The sequence below is a fragment of the Trachemys scripta genome, chromosome 1 (genome assembly GCF_013100865.1).
Source record: "Trachemys scripta elegans isolate TJP31775 chromosome 1, CAS_Tse_1.0, whole genome shotgun sequence".
Lineage (NCBI taxonomy): Eukaryota > Metazoa > Chordata > Testudines > Emydidae > Trachemys > Trachemys scripta.
Window position 1 is genome coordinate 104,963,893 of NC_048298.1, and position 17,858 is coordinate 104,981,750.

Consider the following 17,858-nt stretch of genomic DNA (forward strand, 5'->3'; position numbering starts at 1 on the left):
GCTAAGCCGTTAAACTACTCCACAAATTGCTGTCAATTTATTCCCCATCCCCGCCACTTTTTTTTTTTTGCATAATTCCTCTTAGCATGGTTGGAAATTATGCAAACCAACACATCAAGGAGAGAATATGAAAAGTATCCTTTTGTCAAAGTGTACACAAGCGGTTGACCTCCTTGTGCATTTTAAACTTTGATTAGAACAATTTGCATGTAGAATGGTTAAACTTTTCAAAGAGAACTACTTAAGGGCTTCAATGGGACTATTCATATGTTTAAAGTTATGCACATGCATAAATATTTTCAAGATCAGAGCCTAAGGCATTTGTGTAGAAAACAGTACTTCCTTATATAACCATGTAACCTTGCTGTAGTGTAGAGGTTCCAATGAGCTGGCCATTTATTTCGCCAGCATTGTCCCTTTAAGAGGAAAAGTTTGCTGCTTTTGAATCAGTTCAGGTTAAGCAAACTTGTAACAGGCTTGATATAAAAAGAACAGGACTACTTGTGGCACCTTAGAGACTAACAAATTTATTTGAGCATAAGCTTTTGTGCGCTACAGCGCACTTCATCAGATGCATAGAATGGAACATGTAGTAAGGAGATATATATACATTCAGTACATGAAAAGGTGGAAGTAGCCATATCAACTCTAAAAGGCTAATTAATTAAGATGACCAATTATCAGCAGGAGAAAAAAAAACTTTTATAGTGATAGTCAAGATGGCCCATTTCAGACAGTTGACAAGAAGGTGTGAGGATACTTAACATGGGAAATAGATTCAATCTGTGTAATGACTCAAACATTCCCAGTCTCTATTCAAGCCTAAGTTAATGGTATCTAGTTTGCATATTAATTCAAGTTCAGCAGTTTCTCGTTGGAGTCTGTTTTTGAATCTTTTCTGTTGCAAAATTTCCACCTTTAAGTCTGTAACTGAATGATCAGGGAGGTTGAAGTGTTATCCTACTGGTTTTTGAATGTTATGATTCCTGATGTCAGATTTGTGTCCATTTATTCTTTTGCGTAGGTTTGTGATTGATTAGATTACTGAGAGTCATTCTAGTTGTGACTACCCTAGAAAGCTACTCAGAAGATACTGCTGGTCCACAGCTGGCTTTTAGTTACAGGAAACATATTGCATGAGTTTTCTGACAATTGTGTTGGCTTCCTGATGCAATTCAAGACACTAACATTGCTATATAAAGCCCTATATGGCTTGAGTCCTGTCAGAAACCACTGGCCTCCTGGTGTAGCGCCACAACAGTTTAAATTGGGCGTGACGCTCAAGTTAGATTTAAAGTTCTGAAAGAAGAATGCCACATTTTCAGTCGAAGACTTCCCTGACTGGTCTGATAGAGGTCAAGTGTGAGATCACCAAGGCATGATGCTGTTAGCAGATGAACCAGACCCCCATGATCCTTTGTAGATAAACCAAAGTCCCATAATGCTTTATAACTATAATCCTTCATATTCAGGCTAAATATCTGTGTGTTGTCAAATGGCAGATTGTGTGTGATGTCTTGCTCTGACCCCCTGATCTTTAGAAATATGTCCAGAAAACCAAGAAAGTGAACACTTGTTGTTACAGATGTCTTCTGTAATTTGTGAGATAAGGACTTGTTGATAGATGTCTTTAGCTTATCACAATTGTATAAGTTGAGATGCCATGAAGGGAATTCCACAAGTCTATAGGTCATGAGAATGAAATTTTCTGAGTCTCTTTTTTGTAAAGTAGTATGATATATAAAGCAGGGAATTTCTGCAAGATAGTTGGAATGCATCAGGATGCAAAACCACTTCCCCATATTGATAAGGTATTTGCCTTTTTGTATCATTCTGATTAATCTTTTACTAATAATCTTTGATTATTAAATTGAGCCTGGAATAGAACCTTTAGTTAACAGTGCAGAGCCCATCTTTTACCTCAGGTATTTGCCCAAGGCGGGAGTTGGTGATTAATTTAGGGGGGGGTATATTTTCCTTTTGAGTTGTTCACAAAAACTGTACAGTATGATGTCATTAAACACTGAGCATTTGCCCTGAGACACTGAAACCTCATAACAGTATAGTGTGATTTTTATTCCAAATGGATTCTGAGCACTCTGAATAATGAGAATTCAGCAATAACAGAAGTTCATATCAGTGCATTATAAGGGATCGTGTTAATGGACATGTATAGGCCAGGGAGACTGTGTGATACATGAGTTAGAAATAAAAATGAAAACAAGGTCATTCATCATAGATCTTAGAACCTTTGTGTGTGGAATATAATTGGCATGCAGGAAGTAATGGAGGGAACGAGGTGGACATATGCTCCTGAAGGAGTGGAAGAAAAATATGATTGATCCAAACAATTGCACAGTTGTGAATATTACGACATAACCAGGTAACAATCAGAAAGACAATGCCTATTCAGAGACAAAAAACCATCACTGGAAAATGAAAATCATATTCAGTACTTTTAAAAAAGCTGAGAGTTAATTCAAGGATGGAAAGCACCACATATGCAAAAGATCAGCTAAAAACAGTAGTAGGTAACGGAAGATGCTGTGGGAAGTCCCTCTGAGTTTCTGTTTTATTTTTATTAGTTCACTCTCAGGGCTGAAATTTGGAAGAAGAGTTCTGCAGAAATTTACCATTACGACCTGTGATTACGTAGCAATAAAGTTTAACATAAAGCATGACTTGACTTCTGCCACAAATAGGCAAATGATGAGCCTATCTGTATGACTGATATTTAATGCAGTTTCCCCAAACGCATAATGTAACAGCACAGAACTTGTGAAAACAATTACCTGTTTCAACAGCTAACTCTGTTTAAGTAGGAATGCATTATATACTAGTAAATTCCACAATTGCAGCACAAAGCAGGAAACAGGGGAGAGGAGGAAGGGTCAGGATCTGCAGAGGGTTGTGCAAAGGACAAGAGAGCTCCCAAATTAAAGCATCAATATGATGCTCCTAGCTGGTGAATATTTAATCATCTAGTGGTATATGATTTACTGTTTGCTCTGACTTTTTTCCTTTTCAATCCCTCCACCTCCAGTCACAGGACTCCTGCCTTCCATGCTTTGTCCATCCTTCCCAACCTCCTGTCGTACTTGTTACCTCTATTCTATTGAGGTTTTTATACAGCCATTATCACCCTAATTGCCGGATGCCTTCCCAAAGTGCATAAGCACCACGAAGGCTCAGAAACAGCTAGCATGCACCAATATGCCTGTGACGTTCTGGGATGCAATCCAGACCAATGAGGGCCTCTCTCACCACCTGCCCCACAACCCTGCATGCCTCACAATACTTTGCTGTTGTAGATTCCAACCAGGGCCACTCAAACAGCCAAACAGTATGCAGGTCACACCCTGAGTATGTGCATAGAGCTGCAACTGTGGTCCAGCAGCTTTGACCCCAGCAGCCTGTCAGCAATATGCGAGTCATAGTCTAGCCTTGACTAGCCTTGGTTACTACTTAAAGGATGACCACAACACACACTCAGTCCTTAATCTTCCCAAAAACATGTGTTCTGCATTTTCCAGCCTTCTCCTGCACAATTCAGACCTTAAAACTCCACTGCCCCTGTTAAAGGTCAATATTCAACAGTTTGCTACTTTAACTGAAGTTAACAAACAGTTCAGTTTACATACAACACTGGATTAGTTTGCATTAAAAATAAAACAAGTTTAACTACAAAGAGAGATTTTAAGTGAGCACAATTATAAGGTATTAAAGTCAGAAATGGTTACAAGAGAAATAAAGATAAAATGCTTTCTAGTGGCTAAAACTTGACAAGCTAGACTTGGTTCAAGATAAAAACCTTACCACTGGTTCACAGCAACAGGGCTGGACAAATTCTCAGGTCAGGATCTCACCACAAACTCAAAGGACTGGTTCCTTTGTCTTCTTAGGCGAAAGAGAGAGAGAGAAAGAGATAACCTGCAGTGTTTTTGCTCCTACTTTTACAATCCAATCCCCCTTTGAAATGCATTTTCTTTAGGGTTACCCCTAGATAAAGTTCCTTCCAATTGTGAGGAAGGAGACATGGAGTTTTGTGGTGAAAGAAGTTCCATGTTGTTGTTCGCTAAAATGTAGATTAATTTGTTCCTGCCACCCTTCCTTGCCAATGAATGACCACTTGACAGGTGATTGCCAATTAACTTTGATGACACCTGGCTAGCGGCATCAGCTCGTTCTTCTTCTGAGAAAACCATTTGCCCCCTCCCCAGACTTATCTTGTAAACACATGGTAATCATGATTTCAGCTTAAGTTCATAACTCTTAATAGACATTTCATACATACATTCCACAAGAACATTGATTATTAATATGTGGTTGGTTTTTAAAACGATACCTCACAAGGCATATTTTGAGCAAAAATTCTTACAATAGTGTGTAGGGTGCTTTCGGTCACAATACCATACTGGTACCTCTCTGATTATACTATTGTGAAGAATACACTCTGTTCACCTATATGAGGTTATTGATACAGAGCTGTATCGGCACAGAACCTGGAACAATAGCTCTGAGAGGAGTGAACTGTGCTGGTCATGTCAGGGAGGTGCTAACTAAAGATGCCCAATGATGATAGTTAACTAATGTTGACAATTAAATTATTTCATTGCTCATGTAGGAAAGCAGAGGAAGGATCACAGAGCTGCACAATGCACTGTGAATGACGTCTCATTTTGGTGCCACAAGTTGGTGGCATTTGAGAGATGCCGCCATTACATTTTTCCCCCACTTACAAAGGAACCAACCCCAAGAACCTAGCAGAGCCCATGCACATACCAAAGATCTATCTATCAAGGAGAGACAAGTTCAAAGAGTGCAGTGGAGCCAAGCGGCATGCATGATCATATTCTAAATATATGCATAATTTCATTTTGGTCATTTATGTGGACAGCGCTTATTTTGTGGGAGGAGCTTGAATGTCCACTTCAAACATCCACCTACAATCATCTACTTTCCTTCTCCCTCCCCCCCACCTTAGTCTATCACATGTAGCTCTTTCTTTCTCCCTTCCTCTCTCTGTGGGGGAAATATGTGGAGTATTTTAAAGCATACATATTACATGCACACTGTGCTATGTGTTTGTATTAGCAAAGTCAAGGTCAAAGAAGTATCCCTTGCGCTTGGAATGGTGAGGTTTGTAGCAACTCCTGTGGGGGAGATCCTGCCTCTACCTCCTTACATCCCTCCTCTTCTATATTCCCTGTCCCTGCCTTTGTCTTTGCTGCTAATTAATAACCTCCTACCTTTCTTCCTTACCCCACTAAATGTATTCTACGGTTTAAAAATGGGGGGAAGGGAATCCAAGAACTAACATGACCTTTGCCAACCTCATTTTAATCACTTTAGTTTTATTTTGCACCTTTTGTCTGCCTTGCATATTTAGACTGCAAGGTTTCTTTGCAAGGATTGTCTCTTATTCTCTCTGTACAGTACCTACCACAATGGGGCACTAACCCTGATTGGAGTCTCTAGGCACTACTGTAATACAAACAATAACCTACCAGAATTACTTTGGTGGTGTTAGCTCATTCTCTCGTCATGTCACATTATAAAAAATAAAGAATGGTGGATCTGTAAACCTATAGAGTAGCCATCAAAACACAATTGTGTAACATACTAGCAGCAATCCAGCTGCTTGTCTTTTCAAACTATAGCTGCCAGCCCTGGAAAGATGTATATTTTCCCATACATTACCAACATGACCCAAGATTATATTTGTATATTAACAACATGCTTTTCTTGATATATGTAATCATAAAGTGACACTGCTAAATAGCTTAGGATCAAGTGTTAAGCTCTCTTAGAATTTGTCATTGACTGGGTATGGTGATTGAGAGGCTACATGGCCTTGTAATTAAGGTTGTAGAATGAGTCTCCAGAGACCTAGGTTAAATTCCCTAACTGCCACAGAATTCCAAATTGTGCCTCGGGTCCCAATCTACAAAATGGGGATAATAATATTTCCCACACTCTGTTGTGAGAAGGAATATATTATTAATTGTGACATGGTGAGGGCCATAGGCCCTAAAACAGAAGTCTAACTATTACATATATAAGGCATTTTATTGCCTTATAATCTATAAACAAGAAAGTATAAATCTTTTATTTCCATATACCAGTAGACTTAATTTATTACATTCAGCAGTGATTTAAGCTGGTCTGAAAATAGGTATAAATGACAAAATAGTGTTGTGACAGGTTCCCCACCAGAGTGCCACTTGCAATTGGGGTACCACTGAGCTCACCTTTTCCACCAACCTGGGCTTCCTTATACTGTCCTACGGAGCCAGGCCCTCAAGCCTCCTCCAGCACACACACAGATAGAGACACACCCAGCTGCAGAAAGACACAGACACGGAGATCAGCTCTGCCTGGCAACGCTCAGCTACGGAACTGCCCCGCACTCAAGTGCACAGTACCTCTGGAGTGTAAACCCAAAATTATACAGTCTTGCGCTGCACAGTGAACATACGCTCATGAAATTTGCTCCTTCCCTCAATGTGGAGGAAGATATGCACAGTTTATTTGTCCCCTGTGCGCCCTGTTATTCCACAAACTGGTTTTAGAGAAAACAAAAACAAGTTTATAAACTACAAAAGATAGATTTTAAATGATTATAAGGAATAGCAAACAGATTAAAGCAGATTACTAAGTAGATGAAACAAATACGCAAGTTAAGCTTAGTACTAAAGAAACTGGTTACAAGTAGTAATTTCTCACACTAAATGTTATTTTAGGCATATTGCGGAGTTTCTTGAAGGCAAGATGCTCTTGATTTCCGCTTAAAACTCCAGGTATTTCTTTCACAGGCCAGACATCTTCCCAGCCTGGGCTCAGCTCTTCTCCCGCCATTTATCTTTGTTTCTTAGATGTTTCCAGCAGTCATCCTGGGTGGGGATTCAGAGAAGAATAAACCCCAATCATCTCACTCCCCTGTCTTAAATAGGATTTACATATGGCGGGAATCCTTTGTTTTCCAGTATGGTTCCTCCCCTCCTCAGTGGAAAAATACTGGTATTCTATCATGGAGTCCAGTACCAGGTGACATGATCACATGATCCTGCAGTGTCAAAGCAGCCATGAGTCAAAGGCCCTTTGTAGCATCTCAGGAAGGTGGAAGATTGGCATCTTCAAAGACCTATTGTTCTCCCTAATGGTTCGCTGGCTGGTTAGCTGGGGACAAGTCAGACTGATTGCATACTGTCTGATGGGCGCTCCCCAGGTGCAAACACTTTTGTAGTACAGATGTATAGTCAATACCCCTAACGTTAAATACAAAAATGATACATGCATACAAATAGGATAATCATATTCAGTAAATCATAACCTTTCCTCACATGATGGGGGTAATTTTTAGGCTATAAATGCTGAGCTGTAGCATGAAAAGTAAACAATTCTTAGTATTCCCCCAAAGGTGGACTTGGATAAAAGGAAATAAACTTATGTGGACTTTTTCTGCATTTTGTCAATAGACCCCTATAGAGTCTAAGATCACTGTTGAAGTCCATATATCAAATGCAAGTCAACAAATGCTGTCAGAAATTTACCAGGGGGGAGGGGGCAGTTTCATTCAGCTCAGCCAGTGATATCTCCACACTTGTGTAGCCTCAGTCCATTCTGTGCAGATTTCAATCAACATGGCATGGTGTGAGGGCCTTGGGCAAACATACATAATTTCCAACTTCATTTTTTTTAAATGGGGAGCAAAAATATCCCTAAATATATCGGTAAGGACACATTTATAGTCAAGGACAAGAAAGATCCTTGGAAATTAATGTGAAAATAATCTCCATTGTTAATCAGCAATCTAGTGAAAGTGGGAGTTGAATCAGAATCCTCCTCTAAAAGGTATTACAGCATTCAAGAGGCTCTAAATATCCTTCTTGAGAATTCCCTCTAGGTACAGAAAATACATGGAAGTAGAAGGTGGTAGCAAAGGAAAGGACTTATCTACAACACAACTAATTAGATTTATGCTGGTAGTTTTAAGCAATTCTATTATTGACTGTATTAGTTAGGAATAACATTATTCCTATAAATAGTCAATGGCATTTGTTAATAAACAAGATCATAAAAAGAAACTGTAGCTATATCCACACCTATCTAATTTACACTTATTTTCAGACCAGCTTACATCAGTAATCGAATCACTGCTGAATTTAGTAAATTAAATCTACTATTTGGAGATAGAAGATTTGTACTTTCTTGCTCATAGATTATATATGAGTTCATATTGTTATTAGGTCAAATTCTTCAGCCCTTACTAAGCCTAAAATCCCATTAAAACCAATGAGAGCTTTGTTTGAACAAGAACCACCCAGGATATTCTTAGTAAAATGTCTGTTTGAACTATTCACAGAACACCTTTCACAGACTCCTGTAAACATTGTAATTAAAAGGGAAGCCCCAAGTTTAAGTGAGGTTTAACAATGCACTGCTTTCCATTATATGCACAAAATAGGCAAGCTAACTGTTCTTTCCTTTCACTTGTTTGCCTGTAAGTGGCTTGCAGAGAATGTCTGGTTGAAGTTTGATTCCTTAAACATTAAGTCACTGTATAAGGGCAAGATTATTTCTAGCCTCACTGCAGCCATGCAGAACATCAGGGAGGGAGGAAGGACCCTCCCACTGCATGGAGATGTCAGGGCTGGCTAGATGCTTTCTCCCCCATGCCTGGAGCTGCCAAAGGCTGCATGCCAAATACTCCCCCTTTAGCACCATGAGGAAGTGGGTGGAAAGGAAATGGGGAAAGGGGAGACATCATTACTCCTTCCACCTCTACACCCCTGCCACTAGGGTTGGAGGGCAGGAGTGAGGGGAGGAATAAGTAAAAAGTATGAAGTATTTTCCCCTTCCCCCCTGCACTCCAGAAAACATAAAATCATCACTGATACTGTTTGCAGATGATGCAAAAATCGGTGGAATAGTAAATAATGAAGAGGCAAGGCCACTGAGGCCTTGTCTGCCCTGGCAAGTTTCTGTGCAATAAAGCAGCTTTCTGTGCTGTAACTCCTGAGGTGTACACCTGCCAAGCCACTTAGCGCGCAGAAACTGCACAGTTGCAGCGCTGTAAAAAACACACCACCCCAACAGAGGCATACAGCTTTCTGCTCCATGGCTACAGCGCTGTGGTGCCAGTGTAGACACCCTGGTTGATTAGAGCACTACGATTGGCCTCTGGGAGGTGTTCACAATGCCTCTTTCTCGACTCTCTGGTCATCAGTTTGAATTCTACTGCCCTGCCCTCAGGTGACCAACCGTCATCCCCACCCTTTAAATTCCTTGGGAATTTTGGAAGTGCCCTTCCTGTTTGCTCGGTGAGGCGTGCAGTGGTCTCAGCGCATCTTTCCAGATGACCATGCCTGTTCCACACACCAGATGATCCCCCGCTTGGAGTAATGCCGAGCTGCTGGACCTCATCAGCATTTGGGGAAAGGAGGCTGTCCAGTCCCAGCTGCGCTCCAGCCGTAAGAATTATGATACCTACAGACAGATTTCACAATGCATGACAGAAAGGGACCATGACCAGGACACACTGCAGTGCAGGGTCAAAGTGAAGGAACTGTGGAATGCCTACCACAAGGCGCGGGAGGCAAACTGCTGCTCCAGTGCTGTGCCCACGAGCTGCCAATTCTACAAAGAGCGGGATGCGATACTCAGTGGCGACCCCTCCTCCACTGTGAAGGCCACTGTGGATACTTTGGTGGCTCGCGTGCCAGTCGAGAGTGGACCGAGCCAGGAGGAGGAAATCTTGAATAAGGATGTGGAGGGGGACCCAGAGGCAGAGCACGACTCAGAGGTCAGAGAGGCATGCAGCCAGGAGCTCTTCTCTACCCCGAGGAGGCTAGCCAGTCACAGCTGTCGGATGTTGGCAAAGCGCAAACGGGAGAGGAGGCCCCCAGTAAGTGGCTCTGATTTTGGGAATCGCTGAAGTGAATTGTTGAGGGCAGGAGAGTTGCAGAAAGCAGGCTTGTGTCTGGATGATGTGCGAACCACCATGTGTCTAGTCTGAGCAGCAGAATAGGCTGTTGATTGACTCACTCACTTCATGGGAATCTGCCTCAGATCCCCAGGAAACTCTCAAGCAGATACTAGGCAATTCGCTGCTGCAGGTTCTTTGGCAGAGCTACTTTGCTTCTTACCCCATTAAGGGTAACTTTCCTGCACCACTGTCCCATCACTGCCACGGGAGGGGGCTGGAGGAGGGGTACCATTGCTGCAGACAGGCGAGCCGCATAAGGGCCAGGGCAGAAGCCATAGTCTTGGAAAGACTCTCCCTTGATTTCCTGCTCACCCTCAGCAGCAAGATATCTTACATAATGAACACAGCCTGTGGAAAATGTGGGGACAGTAATTATTATAATGCCCCACCCCCCTCACAGTGCTGGCTCTCCCCAAGAGCCACGTGCCCAGTGTACAGTACAGTCCTGGAACACTGATTTCCCCTGCCCCTACGGTTACTCACCATTTTGGGGGTCTTGTGGCTCATGTGTGCTTGTCTGGGGTCAGCCAGTTAGTGACAGGTGTGTGAATACTGGCTGTGTTTTAAATCAATCAGTGGTCTGTGTGTTGCAAACAATATTGCTTTTGTAAAAATGTTGCATTTTGACTTCACAGATACGATCTTGGGAGCTCAGCCTCCCTCTTTATCATCACCAGCTGAACGGCTGTGCAGAATTAGAAAGCGGACACGAAGAACTAAAGAGGACTTTCTGCATGATGTCATGATGCACCCCGTGGCTGAAAAACAGGAATTGAAGGAGTAGTGGGACAGCAAGAAGAGGGACTGAAAGAAGAACGTGGCGCGCCAGAATGAAGCCACGGAGCAGCTTTTAAACGTTATGGAGCACCAAGCAGACATGCTCCAGGCACTACTAGCACTGCAAACCAAGCAGCTCCAGTCTGTACCCGCTGCATTCCACTCCTCCCCCGTCACAGTCCAGCCCTGCGGACTCCCAGTACCCACTGCACTCACCACCCGTCCCTCTGCAGATTAGCCCTGCTGAAGTACAGTACCCAATGCACTGTACTCCAAAGGAGAAAGTTGGATAGGATACCTGGACATAAACAAAAAAACACATCAGCACTGAGGAGGATGGGGGAAGGCAGGATTCCAGGAGGAAGTAAGGTCCCGGGATGGTTAAAGATTTGTGTCTCTCTCTCCTCCAGTTGTTGTTTTTAAATAAAAGAATTGCTTTGGTTTGAAAGCAATCTGTATTCCATTAATTGAAAGCAAACAAAGCCCTGCAAAGCAACAGGCAATTTTCTTACACCTTCATAGTGCATTGTGATTGTGATTGGTGCAGACAATCACCTCCTAGACATAGGCATGCGCACGGGGTGTGCCGGGTGTGCCTAGGCACATCCTAATGCCCTGCGCTTAGGCTGGGAAGGCTGCTCCTTCCCCTCTCCCCGCCTCAGCTGTTTGCAGGGCAGGCTCAGATCAATTGCTCCCTGCTCCAGCAGGGGCTGAGTGAGTCTCAAAAGAAAAGGAAAAAAAAAAAAAAAGTCTTAGGGTTAGGTGTGGGCGGGAGTGCGGGGCTATCAGCAGCAGCACAGCCAGCCCTGCTTACCTAGGGCCGCCCTGCACCTCTTGGGCTGGTGGCCATGGCGTCCATGTGTATGGCTGCTCCCTGCCAGCCAGGCTCGACTCCGGCCACAGCAGGCAGCAAGTGACCCACGAGAGCCCAGCTAGGCTAGGGCTGGGTGCAATGGGAGGAGAAGCTCCAGATACCGGCAGAAGCCATGCAGGGGTTGGGGAAGAGAAGCCCTGGATGGGGCTGGAGCCACATGGGGGGAGGGAGCGGGGGTGGAGGAGAAGCCCAGACCCCAGCAAGAGCTGCACTGGGGGTGGGGGAGGAGAAGCCCGGACCCCGGCAGCAGCTGCACTGGGGGAGGGGGAGAGAGAGGAGCCACACTGGGCCAGAGAGGAGAAGCCCTGGACCCTGGCAGAAGATGTGGGGTTGAGGTCCCCGTCTCAGGAGCCCCAGCCACCCTAGTGGCAAAAGTTGCAGGGCTGAAGCCCTGACCCCACTCTGTGTGGAGCTGGCCTGAGCCCCTCTCTCTCCCATCCTCCCTGTGGAGCTGGGGCTGTGCGCTTCCGCAGGGAGGCTAGGAGCCTCATCTCATGATAAGGGGGCCAGGGCCAGGGGGGTTGGATAAGGGGTGGGGGCAGTCAGGGGACAGGGAGCAGGGTGGGTTGGATAAGGGGTGGGATCCTGAGGGGAGGTGGTTAAGGGCAGGGGGTCTCTGGAGGGGGCAGTCAGGGAGTGGGGGGTGTTGGATGGGGCATGGGAGTCCTGCGGTCTGTCAGGGGGTGGGGGTGGATAGGGGTCAGGGCAGTCAGGGGACAGGGAGTAAGGAGGGTCCTGGGGGGGGCAGTTAGGGGGGGGGGAGTCTCTGGAGGGGATGGTCAGGGGACAAGAAGCTGGAGGGACTGGGTGAGTTGGGAGTTCTTGGGGGGGGGCTGTCAGGAGGCAGGGGTGTGGAGAGGGGTTGGGGAAGGTAGGGAGGGGTTGTATGGGTTGGGAGTCCTGTCAGGGGGTGGGGAGCAGTTGGATAGCCGTGGGTGTGGATAAGGGTTGGGACAGTCAGGGGACAGGTGGGGGTAAGGTCCTAGGGGGGCAGTCAGGGACAAGGAGCAGGGATGCTTAGATATGGGGAGGAGTCCTGGGGAGCAGCTAGGGGCAGGGGTCCCAGGATGGGGTAGTCAGGGGACAAGGAGCAGGGAGAGTTGGGGGATCTGAGGGGGGCAGTCAGAGGGCGGGAAGTAGGAGGGAGTGGATGGGGGCAGGGCGGGGCCAGGGCTCCCTGGGTGCACACCCTAATGAAAATGGGCTGCGCACACCTATGCTCCTAGTATTACAAGCACTGCACTCCCAAGCGTAGCAACAAATATTAGTGGCCTTCAGCTTCAAATTGCTGCCTCAAGGCATCCCTGATTCTTATGGCCCCGCACTGCGCCCCTCTAATAGCCCTGGTCTCTGGCTGTTCAAATTCATCTGCCAGGCATGGAGCCTCAGCGGTCCAGCCCTGAGGGAAGCTTTCACACTTCCCTTCACAAATATTATGGAGCGTTTAGCACATGGATATAAGCATAGGAATAGTATCATCAGCCAGGTCCAGCCCCCCATATAGGCAGCACCAGTGGGCCTTTAAACAGCCAAATGCACACTCCACAGCCATTCTGCACTCGCTCAGCCCATTGTTGAACTGCTCCGTGCTCCTGTCAAGGTGTCCCATGTATGGCTTCATAAGCCACAGCATTAAGGGGTAGGCAGGGTCTCCCAGGATCATAGTGGGCATTTCAACCTCCCCTATGGTGATCTTCTGGTCCAGTAAGAAAGTCTCTGCTTGCAGCTTCCTGAACAGGCCAATGTTCCAAAAGATGTGTGCGTCATGCACCTTTCCAGACCAGCCTGCATTAAATGTCCGTGAAACATCCACGGTGATCCACAAGTGACTGGAGAACCATTGGAAAATACCCCTTCTGATTAATGTACTCGGTGGCTAGATAGTCTGGTGCCAGAATTGGAATGTGTGTGCCATCTATCACTCCTCTGCAGCTAGGGAAGCCCATTTGTGCAAAGCCATCCACAATGTCATGCACGTTGCCCAGAGTCACTGTCTTTTACAGCAGGATGCGATTAATGGCCCTGCACACTTCCATCAACATGAGTCCAACAGTCGACTTTCCCACTCCGAACTGGTTAGCGACTGATCGGTAGCAGTCTGGAGTAGCTGGCTTCCACAGTGCAATCACCACATGCTTCTGCAATGGCAGGGCAGCTCTCATTCTTGTGTCCTTGTGCTGCAGGGCTGGGGTGAGCTCATCACACAGTCCCATGAATGTGGCTTTCCTCATGCGAAAGTTCCGCAGCCACTGCTTGTTATCCCAGATGTGCATGACGATGTGATCCCACCACTCAGTGCTTGTTTCCCGAGCCCAAAAGTGTCGCTCCACTGTTGTCAGAACCTCCATGAATGCTAGAAGCAATCTCGTTTCGTAACTACTACACACGGCGAGATCAATGTTGAACTGCTCTTGCCTTTGTGGTTTAAGGAATAACTCCACTGCCACTCGTGAGGTGTTAGAACGAACAGCATATTTGTCAACAGTGCGGGATCCATTCCTGCAGAAAGAAGAGGGAGAGCACGCAGTACACAAACCGTTGAAAGATGGAGCCAAATGCGGATGGAAGCACAGGGATTGCTGGGATGAGAAGCAATGCATCGCAGGGCATTGGGACAGGACCCAGGATGCCCTGCGACCCCCTCCACTTTCCCACAACTCTTCGCGGCAGAAGAGGAAGAGCTGCTCTGAATACCGCTCCGAATACCGCTCCTAATACCACTGCAAGTGCTGCAAACGTGAAGAGGCTATTGTGCAGGCAGCTAACAGTCTGAACACACAACATCGGTTTTCCTTCAGCGCTCTCTGAGCGGTGCTGTAACTCTGCCAGTGTAGACATACCCTGAGTGAGAGAAGTCTGGATCGCTTAGTAAACTGGGTGCAAGGAAACAATATGCCTTTTAATACAGCTAAATGTAAATATACACATCTAGGAACAAAGAACGTAGGGCATCTCTCACAGGATGGGGGACCCTATCCTGGGAAGCAGTGACTCTGAAAGACGATTTGAGGTGAATAATCAACTAAACATTATCTTCCAGGGCAACACTGTGGCCAAAAGGGAACTGTGTTTAAACTTAATAAGCCAGAATGTCCTATTTAAACTAACTGAGTTACTTATTTGACCACTAAGTACTACTTATTACCGCACTATACAGAACACAGAAAGAAACATACATTACCATCTCTGCGTAACTGGCAAAGTGAAAGCAGCTTTTTCACTCCCACCTAACTTCCCAAAATTCATTTCTTATCCCTTCGTTTAGGGCAAAGAAAATTACTTTTTGAGAGGGGAAAAAAAAGCTACTCTCCCAAAACGGATCCTACTGAGTGATCTGTTTTTAATATCTCAATTTACCTCATTACTTATAGAATTTCTTGTATGGTATCTCAGTTTAAATGACTGATAAGCAAAAGGACTTTCTAATCCAGTTATTATTACTAACAGCTGGGGTAACAGGCAATTCCTAATGAGTTATACATTTCTTTCTATGGGTCATTATTTCATAAAATCACAGAAAACATGTGCAACAACAAATATCTCATCAACCGGAGAACATAACAGGATTATAAGCACCCCTTATCAATTGCCCCCACTTGTTCATTATAACACTTCTGTAGTAACAAGCAGCCATTTTAGTGCCAGGAATCCCTTCTTGCACGTTGAGACGAGGCCAAGGGAGTTAAAAGATTATACACATTTCATTACTGAAAACACGCCTTCCTTCATTTTGTCACCCACTAAGATCCAACGTAAATACACAGAACTTTTCAGTTTAATAGGTACAAAGCACTAAATTGTATAAATACACAACAAGAAAGGATTTTAGTTAACATATAGAAGAATTGTAGTGGTTTTAATATCTTCTAAAAGAGCTAATGCAATCCTTCAATGCATCAATAGGGGAATCTCAAGTAGGAGTGGAGAGATTACTTTACCTATGTATATGACATTAGTGTGACTGCTGCTGGAATACTGCATCCAGTTCTGGTGTCCAGAATTCAAGAAGGATGTTGAAAAATTCAAGAGTTCAGAGAAGAGCCACAAGAGTGATTAATGGATTAGAAAATATTCCTTATGGTGCTAGACTCAAGGAGCTCAATCTTTGTTAGACTAAGGAGAAAGGTAAGAGGTGACTTGATTACAGTCTATAAATACCTACATGGGGAACAAACATTTAATAATGGGCTCTTCAACCTAGTAGAGAAAAGGCTGGAAGATGAAGCTAGACAAAATCAAACTGGAAATAAGGTGTACATTTTTTTAAACACAGAGTAATTAACCATTGGAACAATGTACAAAGGGTCGTAGTGGATTCTCCATCACTGACAATTTTTAAATCAAGACAGGATGTTTTTCTAAAAGATAATCCTGGAATTCATTTGTACACCTTCTATAGCCTGTGTTATACAAGTGGTCAGGCTACATGATCACAATGGTACCTTCTGGCCTTGGAATCTATGCATCTGTGGGGAAATAGAACTGTGGGGGCCTTCCTTTTAATAACCAAAGTGATTCTAAAAGCCCAAATTCAGACCCTCTGACAGAGGTCTGTTATGCTGACTGCCTTTACACAGAGCAATACAGGCCATGGCCTGAACAAGCTGTACAATTCCCTGCCAAACTCGGTCAAGGGTTGTGACCAGAGGAGGGAGGGGGAGTGAACAATGCAAGAGACCTCTGCACATAATAACCGCATGTTTATGAAATATAATAACCGCATGAGTGAAGAAATTGCTTTTGCAAAAAAGCAAACTTCTCCTGCAGTTCCAGCTATCTGCAAAATCAGTCAATCATAGATCTTCCTTGAGCATCCTGTGTTAACCCCCTATGCCAATAACCGTAAACCCCCGAAAAAATAATATGTACCCTGACGAGAAATACCCCTAAACTGGTGCCAAGTAACACCCTTAACGGAAAAAACACCAAAAGGCCCCTTACCTAATAGAATTACCTAATTCTTGTAAAATAATAAGGAAGGTGCCGGGAATAGGGGGGCAGGCCCCAACTTTAATTTTTCCATGACGTATGATTTTTCCACTGTGCTTGCGGTTTGATGGAATAAAGCAGCCTGCAAGCTGCTGCTAGGTGTGTCAGTCTTCGGACTGCACCCCAGTGCACTGGTATGTATGTCAATAAACTGGCCTCAGGCTTGAGTCTGTAAACTAAAATCAATACGTGGGTGTCTTTGACCACGACACATCTATGAGGCAGCAGGAATGAACCAGAAGCTCCCTGTGGGTTTCCAAGCCTACCAAGAGAATCCTGCCACCCTGTTTCAGTCAATTATATACCTCTTGAAATACATTCTTGCACATATCCTCTAACACAGCAAAATAAAAATATTCTTTAGCAATAAAAGCTCCATTTATGGGATAAATTGTCTTCCAGTGAACAATTTGCAAGGGATAACAGTTTTAACAGGATAATATGCTTCTTGCCTTATCAGCAGTTTTGTCTCTAGGTGATCTATCTTCAGACAGCAAAATAATTGAGTGAGAATAAGCAAAATGTGTAAGCTTGGAAGCTTGTCTCTCTCATGAACAGAAGCTAGTCCAATAAAAGATATTACCTCACCCACCTTCTCTCTCTAATAAGCAAACAAGCATTCATGACTGCTTCGGTTCCCCTGAGAAAACTTAAGTACTAAGGGTGAAGTTCTGGCTCCACTGAAGTCAATGGCAAAATTCCTATTGACTTTAATGGTGTCAGGATGACAACCCTAAGTATTTATTTTTGGATGATGTATTGTATTCTGACCACAGACTCCCTGCAAGCAGAGAGCAGAAACTATTTGCTGTTAAAGCAACTATAGCTTTTTAAATTAACAAATCCTGACAACTGTAGCTCTTTCAAGTATAGTCTTATTTTCAGAGAGACTTTCACACAACTTAGCAGGTGTAATCAGCATTTTCCCTTTACACTCTTTCCTCATATAGTGGCAGTTCCCTAGGAATGAAAGAAATTCATTCCTCACTTTATCCATGTCATCATGAGGACCAAAGTCAGTGCCCCTAGAGAAATCAGGATCAACCAAACAGAGAAGGAAAAAACTGTAATCAGCAACAAGAGAATGCTTAGCTAGCAAACTGAATCTGCCATGAAGATCACGTCTACACTAGCAAACTTACAGCCTCACAGCTGTACCGATGCAGCTGTGCCCTGTAAAATTGCTCGTGTAGCGGTTCTACGCTGTCTACACTGGGCAAAGCCACTCTT

The 17,858-nt window shown here is 44.3% G+C and overlaps 1 protein-coding gene across 7 annotated transcripts in view; it reads right to left on the minus strand.

The window, feature by feature from the left end:
- BICD1 (BICD cargo adaptor 1) overlaps positions 1-17,858 on the minus strand; it is a 295,717-nt gene that overhangs the window by 158,770 nt on the left and 119,089 nt on the right. Inside the window, exon 1 of one of the 7 annotated variants that reach the window (XM_034780083.1) lies at positions 3,817-3,882. The exons of the other annotated variants lie outside the window; for them this stretch is intronic. The gene's annotated coding sequence lies outside the window, so the exon portion shown is untranslated. Of the gene's footprint in view, positions 1-3,816; positions 3,883-17,858 lie in introns of those variants that run through there. 7 annotated transcript variants of the gene reach the window in all.